This window comes from Primulina huaijiensis, chromosome 14 (assembly GCF_012295235.1).
Source record: "Primulina huaijiensis isolate GDHJ02 chromosome 14, ASM1229523v2, whole genome shotgun sequence".
NCBI lineage: Eukaryota > Viridiplantae > Streptophyta > Magnoliopsida > Lamiales > Gesneriaceae > Primulina > Primulina huaijiensis.
Genome location: NC_133319.1, coordinates 12,479,507 through 12,492,634, shown reverse-complemented (window position 1 = coordinate 12,492,634; position 13,128 = coordinate 12,479,507). Strand labels below are relative to the sequence as shown.

The window sequence follows — 13,128 nt, the reverse complement described above, 5'->3', positions numbered from 1 at the left end:
AAAAAAGAAGATGGCTTTCACAAAGTTATTTTTAATTATTTTGGTTATAATACTCACGAATCTTGTACTTATCGGAGAATATCCTCCTCATGTGTTTTCTTTATTTTTACGAATGGTTGTATTTGTTGTTTATCCATTACTTTGTATTGCAATATTCATTAACTAATAAAATGCATCATAATTTTTTTTAGTACCACCATGTCAAACTTGACAAAGCTCGAATTTGTTGCACTCGACATTACGGGGAAAAATTATATGCCATGGACTCTCAATGTAGAAATCCATATTGAGTCATTGGGTCTAAGCGAGACCATTAAAGAAAATGGTATATCTTCATCACAAGAAAAAGCAAAAGCTATAATATTTTTGCGTCGACATCTCGATAAAGGTTTAAAATGTGAATATCTCATCGAAAAAGATCTCATGGTTCTGTGGAAAGGATTGAAAGAAAGATTTGAACATATAAGGGAAGTTATACTTCCGACCGCATGTGATGAATGGAATATGTTAAGATTCCAAGATTTTAAGAAAGTCAGTGATTACAATTCATCGATGTATCGAATAATCTCGCATCTAAAATTTTGTGGACACGAGGTCACAGAATCGGAAATGCTTGAAAAAACATTTTCCACGTTTCACGCATCAAATATAACTTTACAGCAACAATATAGAGTGCGTGGATTTGCGAGATATTCTGAGCTCATCGCCTAATGAGAAATCATCAATCCCGACCCAATGGATCATCAGCATTTCCAGAAGTAAATGCTGTAAGTAAAAATGAATTTAAACCTGGAAACCAAAATCAAATTCAAAGACAAGGTTTTGGTCGAGGTCGTGGTCGTGGACGTGGTCGAGGCCGTAGTTTTGAAAACAATAGAGATAGTTATTTTTATAACTCATCTCAAAAAGGCGTCACGAACCACCCACAGAAAAGACATCATGAGAACATGAGTGTTAATGAAAATCACTCGAAAAGATTTGAAAGTTCTTGTTTCAGATGCGACACTCCAGGACATTGGTCTCGTATTTGTCGAGTCCCTGAGCACCTTTGCAAGCTCTATAAAGAATCGATAAAGGGGAAAGAAAAAGAGACCAACTTCACTGAGCGAAGTGACCGTTTGAGTGATTCAACTCATTTTGATGCTGCTGATTTTATGAATGATTTCTCTGGAAATGATCAATATGTTGGTGGGATAGAAATGAACAATATTGATGCTGCAGATTTTCTCAATGATTTCTCTGAAAATGAACAATATAGTGGTAGAATATAAATGTACAATAATTTATTTTTCATGTATTTATATGATAATGTTTTATTGTACAATTATGATATGTGTTATATTTACATATGTATTGTCATTAATTTTTTTTCATTGCATATTTTTTGAAGTTCAAATATGGAAAATGCTATGAGCAAAGCTGAAGTTTGCATACCCGATAGTGGTACAACGCACACTATCCTCCGAGATAAAAGATATTTCTTGGAACTAAAACCAACAAAAACAACGGTGAATACAATATCAGGTCCTGTAGACTTGATTAAAGGATGTGGTAAAGCACAATTTTTGTTACCTAATGGTACAAAATTTTTGATCAATGATGCTTTATATTCACCACAATCGAAAAGAAATTTGTTGAGTTTTAATGATATATATTCCCATGGGTATGATACTCAAACAATGAATGAAGGGAATGAGAAATATATGTGTCTTACCACATATAAATCAGGAAAGAAATATGTGATTGAAAAACTACCAATGCTCCCTACTGGATTGCATTATACACATATACGTCCCATTGAATCAAACATGGTAATTGATAATTCTTCAATATTAACCAATTGGCATGATCGATTAGGACATCCTGGTTCAACAATGATGCGAAGAATTATAGAAAATACACATGGTCATCCATTGAAAGACCAGAAGATCTTTCAGAATAATAAGTTTCAATGTAAAGCATGTTCTCTTGGAAAACTTATTATAAGACCATCACCAGCCAAAATCCAAACTGAATCACCAATGTTTCTTGAACGTATTCAGGGTGATATTTGTGGACCAATCCATCCACCATGTGGACCATTCAGATACTTTATGGTATTGATTGATGCCTCCAGCAGATGGTCACATGTATGTTTATTGTCAACTCGAAATGTTGCATTTGCAAGATTACTTGCTCAAATAATAAAATTGAGGAATCAATTTCCCGATTATACAATCAAGAAAATTAGACTTGATAATGCTGGTGAATTTACTTCCCAGACTTTCAATGATTATTGTATGTCTATGGGAATCATTGTTGAGCATCCTGTTGCTCATGTACATACTCAAAATGGATTGGCTGAATCATTGATTAAACGTCTGCAAATGATTGCTAGACCAATGATTATGAAAACAAAGCTCCCTATTTCTATATGGGGACATGCAATTTTACATGCTGCTTCATTAATTCGCATCAGACCAAGTGCATATCATAAATACTCCCCATTGCAGCTTGCATTTGGTAAAGAACCAGACATTTCTCATCTGAGAATTTTTGGATGTATGGTGTATGTGCCTATTGCACCACCTCAACGAAAGAAAATGGGACCTCAAAGAAAGATTGGAATTTATATTGGTTATGATAGTCCATCGATCATTCGATATCTTGAACCACAGACAGGCGACGTGTTCACAGCACGTTTTGCTGATTGTCATTTTAATGAGGAAATCTTCCCAATGTTAGGGGGAGAACAGAAACATACCGAAAAAGAAATTACATGGTATGTATCATCATTGTTACATCTGGATCCAAGAACAAAACAATGTGAAAAAGATGTACAGCAAATTGTGCACTTGCAAAGAATAGCAAATCAAATACCAGATGCATTTGCAGACACAAAAGGGGTAACTAAATCATATATACATGCTGCAAATGCCCCTGCTCGAATTGAAATTCCGAAGAAACAAATTGAAGATAGTCATGATGTCATTAAACGCCTGAAGCGTGGAAGGCCAGTTGGTTCCAAGGATAAAAATCCTCGAAAAAGAAAATTCATAGAGAAACACAATGATCACAAAATAGAGAATGATGTTCCTGAAGAAACACATAATGATCACAAAATAGAGAATGATGTTCCTGAAGAAACACATGATGATGAAAATGTTTTGTCAGAACCACAAACTGACGAGAATCATGAAATCTCTATCAATTATATTAATACTGGAAAAATATGGAACCGAAAAGATATAGAAGAAATTGATGATATATTTTCTTATAATGTGGCAATCGACATCATAAATGATAATGAAGATCATGAACCAAAATCTTTTGGTGAATGTAAAAATCGGCAGGATTGGATAAAATGGAAAGATGCCATCCAGGTTGAATTGGATTCGCTAAATAAACGTAATGTTTTTGGACCTATAGTCCTTACACCTGAAGGTGTAAAACCTGTTGGATACAAATGGGTTTTTATTCGAAAGCGAAATGAGAAAAATGAAATAGTAAGATATAAAGCTCGACTTGTTGCACAAGGTTTTTCTCAAAGGCCTGGAATTGATTATGAAGAAACGTATTCTCCTGTGATGGATGCAATTACGTTTCGGTATTTGATTAGCTTGGCAGTATCTGAAAATTTAGAAATGCGTCTTATGGATGTTGTTACAGCCTACTTATATGGATCACTTGATAGTAATATATATATGAAAATCCCTGAAGGATTTAAGATGCCTGAAGCACAAAGTTCAAAACCCAGAGAATGTTATTCTGTGAAATTACTAAGATCATTATATGGGTTGAAGCAATCCGGCAGAATGTGGTATAATAGGCTAAGTGATCACTTGATGAAAAAGGGATATGTAAATAATTCAATATGCCCTTGTGTTTTCATTAAGAAAACAACATCCGGATGCGTAATTATTGCTGTATATGTTGATGATTTAAACATCATTGGAACGAATAATGAAATTCATGAAGTTGTGTCATACTTGAAGGAAGAATTTGAAATGAAGGATCTTGGAAAAACCAAGTATTGTCTAGGTTTACAAATTGAACAAAAAGAATGTGGAATATTTGTTCACCAGAAAAATTATACAGAAAAGATCCTTAAACGTTTTAATATGGATAAATCAAATCCTTTAAGTACTCCAATGGTTGTTAGATCATTAAATATAGAAATGGATCCATTTCGTCCATGTGAAGATGATGAAGATATTCTTGGTCCAGAAGTACCATATTTAAGTGCTATCGGTGCCCTTATGTATCTTACAAATTGTACAAGGCCTGATATATCTTTTGCAGCACATATCCAGCAAAGAGACACTGGACCGGAATTAAACATATATTCCGTTATCTACGAGGAACGACAGACTTGGGACTTTTGTATTCAAAAAATGCCAATCCAAGTATAATTGGTTATGCCGATGCTGGATACTTATCTGATCCACACAAGACACGTTCCCAAACTGGATATGTATTTACTCGTGGAGGCACTGCAATTTCTTGGCGTTCACAGAAACAAACGCTCGTAACAACTTCATCAAATCATGCCGAGATTATTGCATTACATGAAGCAAGCCGTGAATGTGTGTGGTTAAAATCAATGACCCAACATATCCAAATCTCATGCGGATTATCATTCGACGAGAAGCCTGTGATACTATATGAAGATAATGCTACATGTGTTGCTCAAATGAAAGAAGGATACATAAAAAGCGACAGAACTAAACATATTCCTCCTAAGTTCTTTGCATTCACCAAAGAGCTTGAGAAGAATAAATGTATTGATGTTCGTCACATTCAATCAAGTGAAAACTCATCAGATCTCTTCACAAAGGCACTTCCTACGACAATATTCAGAAAGCACGTATATAATATTGGGATGCACAATCTACGAAATTTGTGAAGAATTGTTCGTGTCAACATGAGGGAGAGTTTACGTGACTGCACTCTTTTTCCCTTACTATGGTTTTTATCCCAATGGGTTTTTTCTAGTAAGGTTTTTAACGAGGCAGTATAAAAACACGTAATGAATACAATCATTATGATCATCATCACAAGGGGGAGTGTTGAAAAATAATATTTAAAATGTGTGTATTGAATATTTGAATGTTGAATATTTGAATGTTGAAAATTAGGTAAAATTAGGTGTTGAATATTGAAATTTGTTTGTGATGATGAAGGTAATGATGTAATTTATTTTTTGATTATTTGTAAAAATTTTCTATAAATAGATCTCTCATTTGTGAAGAAAATCACAATTAAGTTGAGGGAAAAATATTATAAAGTGTGTAGTGTGATAATTTTGAGAGATTGAGATTTTTACTTTTAACCGTAAATTTTTACTTTTTCACAACAGTTACGTACTAATTTTTTCAAATGTATACGCATTTGCAATATTTATCTATTTCAAGATATTACGTAAGTTGATGGAATCAAAACACAAAGTAGCATTTTTTTCGTCAGGGTTGGAATAAAAATAAGCAATTGTAAGACCAAAATTAGCATAAAGAAAAGGTTTTATTCAAAAAATAAATGCAATTTAAAATGATGAATGCATGAATGAACCAATAAAAGTGAAAATTTGAGATTTTCTTACCTGGTATTGCAATGTAAGAGAACAATTCAATAAACGTAGATGGATTGAGGTTTTTCTTAGTTATTGGAATAAAATTTAATGTACCAACAAATGAAAAGAAATAGATATAGAAATATGAGAGAGAGTAAAAAGAGGTGAATGATATGAGACAATAAAATCAAAATTGCAGTTAATTTTTAAAATTTAAAATAATGTGGATGATTACAAAGATTTAATGGTGGGGAAAATGGTAAATGGATATAGCAACTAAATAAGAATAGGAAGAGAGAATAAAAATCAGACAAAATGTTTTCCAGATTGCAATTCAGACTTTATAATCAAAAAAATTAAAATATAAATTGCACTATTGATTTAACATTTAAATTAATTGAGAAAGAATCCTAAAAGATAGGAACAAATATTTATAATATTCTCTAAACAGATTTTTTAAATAATTGAAAAAATAAAAACGAAATTTAAACATTTATTGGTTTGTTGAAATTTTTTGTATTAAAACCATTTACGAAACTAATAAAACATGAATAATATTTGATTTCTTGTAATCAAGAAGTACATTTTCTTGTGATGCTAAATAAAGAGTAAAAAACTAACTCCTTGTATAAGCGTATTCCAAAATGTAAGTTAGAATTATTTATAACCGCTAATCAATAAAAAAAAACCCAAAAAAAAGACAAAAAATTACACGAATTATATGCTAAACTTCATGATCCATAGCTTTGCACACAAAATAAAATTAAAAACACTGAAAAATGATGAAGAACCATATATGCACAAACCAAACCAGTGAGCAAACACTTTTGTGACATGTTTTCAAAAGAAAAAGTTGGGTAAATATCCATATGGACACATGTTAATTAACTCAAATATATGTATTAGATTGTCAAACATCAGTAATTCATATTCACATCTTGAGATTTAGACCGACACGAACAACTAACACTTGTTTTTTACTGAGAAATTTTATCGAGTGGCCGTTGGAGTACATGGTTAACTAACAGGTAGAAAACATAGTAAAAATATTAGGATATTACCTTGATCGATAAGGTCTTGAACGCGAGGACATAACAGATCGAGCTAACTGTATTGAAAGATTAAGATAAAATATGAAGAATAAAATACAAATCAATGTCCAAATAAAATACTAACAATGAACTATACTCCTTGATTGGTTATTATTATAAATAACGACCGATGCACATGCGTTGCATGTATAATACATTGCATACATGTAATATATTTTTATTTTTAAAATACTTGTTTTAATTATGATATTATGTGAAATCATGTAAATTTAATAATAATACAATAAATATTATATGTTGCATACATGAACATCAATTTATTTTCTTTGAGCATAATATGGACATCATTTTGAGTATATCTAAATCAATGAGAAAATTGCAACATCAATACACATATCCAATACCTGAAAAACACCTTTGCTACAATTAATAGCACAATTAAACACAAATTATCTTCTAGAACCTAACACATACTATATATATGACTATTAAACCAATTGATTTGGGTATGTCCAAGAAGCAACCAACAATTGGGCTGGAAGAATGTCACCGTGAAGCTAAGCCTCCAAATGTATATGTTCAAGCAGGATATCACGTGTCACCATAACCGCTAATCAGTACGATAATGACATGTCCACATCTAAAATTTATCAAGAGATCATAAACTGTCAAAATCAGAATAAATTAACTATTTTTTTTCTAATACTTTCCTCGAGCTTACCTGTTTCAAAAAAGCATTATCCATGAACATCTGGCGAAGAAAAGAAAGAGGTCATTGTTAGCCAATAAAATATTGTAGAATTGTATCTACCCAACTGAAGCATATCAGTAGCACAAAACGTCTTTTTGTCAATATAAAGCACATAAAACCAATTGGATAACGAAGCATAAAGAATTAAAAAAAAGTAAGGAAATGTTAATTGAGTGGGAAGTTATTTTTTGTTTTAGAGAATAAATTTTCTAGGTAACTATCTTCCTATACTTTTATCCATGTTGATAATTGAGTTGCCATACGAACATCAGAACATAATATAGTTCCTTTATTTGACCAACACATTACATCAAGGACGAAGCTAGTATCAAAAAACTCATCAGCTGAAATTACATGCACAGACATCAGTTAAATTCCTAGATTATATCATCAAAATTACCAAAAACATCTATTTAAATTAAATTTATAAAACCATGCTATAATAATAATAATTTTATGAAACTTGTTCTACTTAAATTAAATTTATAAAACCATGCTATAATAATAATAATAATTTTATGAAATATGTTCGCAAAACCCCTAAATCACATTTAAAGTTTTCAAGTCATATTAAAACCCAAAAAAATAAAAATAAAAGGACAAAATATGACACGGATTATATGCTAAGCTACTGGTCTGTCTATATTAGAAAATGTAAAATACTCAAAGGTTTTATAGAGAGTTGTACTGGTTTTAACTGATTTCATTAGCATTGAAGAGGTTGTCTTCAAAACATCCTAATGAAGTTGCAAAAGAGATGGGTGAATAAAAAATATTGCTTAAGATTCAGATTTATTTTTCAGAGCTAAATTTTTTGGTCCTACGGGTGTCCCTGCTGGTTATTGGTTTTTCTGTAGTTTGTTTTAATTCTGTTCAAAATGGAATCTAGTTGAGGTATTGTGTTGGAAAATTAAAATTTAGATCCTCTGGATAACATGGAAATTGATACTCACGAGAGGGCTTATGAATACTATAAAGAATATGCAAAATCAGTAGGTTTTGGTAATGCCGAATTGAGTAGTCGTCGCTCAAGAGCGTCTAAAGAATTTACCGACGTTAAATTTTCTTGCATTAGATTCGGGAATAAGCAACAATCTGATGAAGATATTAATCAAGGCCCTCAGCGAAAATAGGCTGTAAAGCTAGTTGCTGAAAGAGAAAAAGAACAGTAATATTGAATTGAAGAAAACCCAAAACTAAATTCACTGCAAAATAACAATTATACTGAGTTAAAGAAAACCAACCAGTGAATTTCGGTAACTGCTCCGAGGACAACAAAGAAATAAAAAATCACGCACATAGAAGCCATCACAAACAAAATCAAACAGGTATAGCCGATTATTACCTGGATTGTTTGCCTTCCGGACTAGCAATTTGGTGGACTGTGAGTCCGATTGAGCCGTATGTTATCACGATAAAGGAGTTGGGAGCGGGCAAAAGCCGTAGGTTTTGGTTGCTAATATAATCTGTTTGAAACCAATCTAAAATCCAACATGTGTAGAAATGAAGTGGGCCGGATTAGGGGTAATGGGCTGAAAGAGATCGGATCATATTTGAGTTGGCTGTACAAAGATATTGAGGGGCAAAAAAGGAAATAAATAAATTGGTGTCATTCTTGACAGTTTTTATAATGTGCTGAGCCTTAATAATATTGTATAGATAATACGTATAAAACCACATGTAACAGTGAAAAATACTTGTACTTAAAATATCTTTTTCAGGAAGATGCATAATCTTTTAAACATGAACATTTTCGTAAACGTTTTCATGATGCATAACTTAAACCTTAGCCTTTTTCTTTTTCCTCATAACATATCATAAAACCTTCTATCATGATCATAAACATTTTCCTTTTCTTTTGTTGAATTCAGATCGTTAATTGTGACTTTCTTTATCATGATATAAACCTCAAAAGTCGATGGATCCATCTACATGTAACCACAGTACTGGGCGGCAGGGACTCCAGCGACACTCTCACCGGTCAACTGGGCCTTGGCCTATCCTCATCGGATAGAAATACGATCGTCGGGGTTCCCTCTGAGAACTTTTCCCACAAATGGGTTCCCTCGGGGGCCTTTTCCCCTCACGATATTCTCATTCTTACCGTCACCACAAAACCTTTACCACATAACCGTTACCACATATTCGTAATGATGTAAACACGATCGTTGGGCTCCCACTGGGACTATAACCCTCACGATATCTCCAACATTATCGAATTAGTCACAATAACTTCACTTCCTTCAACGTTTAACATTCTCATTACTTTATAAAAATCATGCATAACATCACATTTTTCTTTTGAAACCAAACATGCAACATGTATTTTAAATGTCGATCTTAAAACATAAAAATCAAATTGACATTTAAAAATCATTATTTAATCATGAACATTTCATAAACAGTTGAAAATAATCATAATATCATAAAAATAACTTTTAGAGCACTGCCATGACGTTTACTAATTTTTTGGTGTAAAAAATCATTTTACCCCTGGACTTGACATTTTACGTTTTTGACTTTTTTTTCTTGATTTCTTGACTCTAACATGTTCCAAATAATTATTTAAGCCTAAACTAATTTTTCCATAATTTTATTTAGCTTAAATATTAGACTTTTTCATTTATCTTTAATTAATTGTTTTGACGGTGTTTTAAATCCCGAAAAAATCACAAACTTTAATATAAAATTCCTAAATTAAAAATTTAGTCTTTTTATATTATTTTAGCCTTTACGAACCATGACTCAACCCCCGTGAGCCGTTTTTCAATTTTAATTATTTAAAAGCCTTAATTTGACACCTAAACTTCGACCCCGAGCCAACTTTCGATTTTCACGAGTTACCCCCAAACCATGTTGATCCGAAACTTGACCAACATCCTAAAGTACCCTACTGGACCCTTAGACCACTAAAATACCCTTCCCAAGCCCAAAAACAAGCAACCCCAAGTCACCCCTATGCTGGCCGAAAATCCCAATCTGCATGGGTTCTATGTTTGTGCGTCCAGGCTGCTACCCGCGAACCCAGACCTTGAACCACTCATCCTCACACCTTTCTAAGACTCTAAAGCCTCGTCCTAACCCAGCCCTTGAGCCCTGGACCGAGCCCCTACTCCCTTGCCAGTCGCACGAAGTCTGCACAGAATTGTGCAACTTCTCAGGTAGGAGTCCTTGCTTGCAAGCCAACCCCTCCCTCATGAAACCCGATCACCCTTATCCCCATGACACCAACGTTTCTCGCATGGTTCTCCTTTCCTTCGACTGTGATGTGGTTTGTGTGCGTGTGTGTGACTCTAACACAGGTGTAAACCACTCTTGATCTTACCTTATGTCATGGCAGCCCCTTAACACGCCTAGAACAAATTTTTGAATCAAACCTCAAGAAGTTAACACATGCAAGTGCAATATTTCGAAAATTCTAGAAAAATAATCACGTTCTACATGCATCCAATAATTAAAACATTAATATGATATGATGAATGAGAAAAGGAGATGTATGGCATGCCTTTGCGTTTTATACGCACGAAATAATGTTGGCGACGAAGAACGGGCAAGAACCTTGGCTTGTTTCCACTTGAACCCTTCGAAAATTCTTTGGATGATATGTATATGTGCCGTGTGTGTGTATGAGAGGGGTGGGGAGAGTTTTCATATTTTTAAAGAGGGTGGCCGATTGTTTGTGGTGTAAAGTGTAGGGGTTTTTTTTTAACATATTATATACATAAAATATAATAATTAGTTTACTAACTAGGCCTTAGGCCTATTAAGCCATTAAATTAAGCCCATTAATCTAATTAAGATTTAAATAAAATATTAACAAAGTTTTTGTTTAATTAAATTTGTGAATTTATTAGCCGGGTTGCCAAAAACCTCTTATTTTAGTTGAAAAACCAACACCGATAAAATTTACGTCCCGGCGTATAAAATCACCTCAAACCCCTATTTTTCAAAAATATGAATATCCAACTACCATATTTTAAATAATTAAAAATCATTATTCAATAAAAATATTTTACATTTTTCAGCCCTCGGTCCCCGTTCCTCGATCGTCACTTGAATATTCCTTAAAAATACAGTTTTATGCATTATGATAATAAAATCATATTTAACATGTAAATATGTATGTCACATAATCAAATAGCAATTAAAATCAGTTAATTACTCATTTTTCATATTTCCTAGATTTGCATGCAGTTGGATTACGTCGTCTTAATTTTGGGCCTTACAATTCCTCCCCCCCTTAAATAAAATTTCGTCCTCGAAATTAGAACTTACCGAATAGATCAGGATAGCGACTCTTCAAGTCCCTCTCGGTTTCCCAAGTAGCTTCCTCTTCCGAGTGATTCAGCCACTTGACCTTGACCATTGGAATGACTTTGTTTCGCAATCTTCTTTCTTGCTTTGCTAAGATCTGAACAGGTCTTTCTTAGCACATGTGACGGGTTCGACATGTACTTCCGCAGCATCGAAATATGGAACACATTATGAACTCCCGAAAGTGTTGGTGGCAATACCACTCTATAAGCTAGTGTCCCAATCCTCTCCAAAATCTCAAATGGACTAATGAATCTTGCGCTTAGTTTCTTTTTTTTGCCAAAACGCATAACACCCTTCATGGGTGCTATTTTCACAAATACATGATCTCCCACTGCAAACTCTAAGTCCCTCCGTCATTTGTCTGCATAACTCTTTTGTCGGCTTTGCGCCGCCTTCATTCTATCGCGAATTTTGACTATAAGCTCGGTAGTCTCTTCAATCACGTCTGGACCAATCTCTCTTCTTTCACCAACTTCGTCCCAATGAATAGGAGATCTACATTTCCTTCCGTAAAGTGCCTCAAAAGGAGCCATCCCGATTGATGATTGATAGCTATTATTGTAGGTGAACTCCACTAGAGGTAATTTTGGTTCCCAACTGCCTTGGAAATCAATAACACATGCTCGAAGTAGATCTTCCAAAATCTGTATAACTCTCTCTGACTGTCCATCGGTTTGAGGATGAAATGCTATACTGAATAATAACTTGGTCCCCATCGCTGTATGTAGGCTTTTCCAGAAAGATGACGTGAATCTCGGATCTCTGTCAGAAACAATGGATACAAGAATCCCATGCAGACGAACTAACTCTCGAATATACAAGTCGGCGTACTGAATCATGGTGAAAGTCGTCTTGATAGGTAGAAAATGCGCTGATTTAGTAAGACGATCAACTATCACCCATATAGCATTGAATCCCTTAACTGTCTTTGGCAATCCCAAAACAAAGTCCATGGTGACATTTTCTCATTCCCACTCGGGAATAGAGAGTGGCTTCAATTTCCCCGCTGGTCTCTGATGCTCGGCTTTAACTTGCTGGCAAGTCAAACACTCGGATACAAACTTCAGAATGTCTCTCTTCATGCCTGGTCACCAATATAGCAACTGCAAATCTTTGTACATTTTCGTGCTACCCGGGTGAATGGAATAAGGTGTGTCATGAGCTTCCTTCATAATAAGATCTCTCAAAGAATCGTCACTAGGAACCTATAAACGATCTCGATAACGAACTATACCATCCACCTTCGAATATAATTTCCGACCCTTGGCTTCATCTCTAGCTCTCCACTTTTGCAACTGCTCATAAGTAGAATGCCCATCACGAATTCTATCTCTCAAAGTCGACTGTACTGATAATGCGGCAAGATTAGGGGCCTCGCCCCTAGCATAGATTGTAATCTCAAACCGCTGTATCTCGGACTGCAACGGTCTTTGAAGTGATATTTGAGTGATGACTGCTGC

The 13,128-nt window shown here is 34.0% G+C and overlaps 1 long non-coding RNA gene and 1 pseudogene across 3 annotated transcripts in view; both read right to left on the bottom strand.

Moving 5' to 3' along the window:
* LOC140957656 (uncharacterized) overlaps positions 1–8,804 on the bottom strand; it is a 10,773-nt gene extending 1,969 nt beyond the window's left edge. The window contains exons 1-3 of one of the 3 annotated variants that reach the window (XR_012171664.1): positions 8,697–8,804; positions 7,322–7,351; positions 6,610–7,240 (exon numbers count right to left, since the gene is read on the bottom strand). This is a non-coding gene — a long non-coding RNA (uncharacterized lncRNA). Of the gene's footprint in view, positions 1–6,235; positions 8,501–8,595; positions 8,612–8,696 lie in introns of those variants that run through there. The other 2 variants (XR_012171662.1, XR_012171663.1) reach the window with 2 other exon arrangements.
* A 1,704-nt stretch (positions 8,805–10,508) lies between these two features.
* LOC140957985 (uncharacterized) overlaps positions 10,509–13,128 on the bottom strand; it is a 111,944-nt pseudogene continuing 109,324 nt past the window's right edge.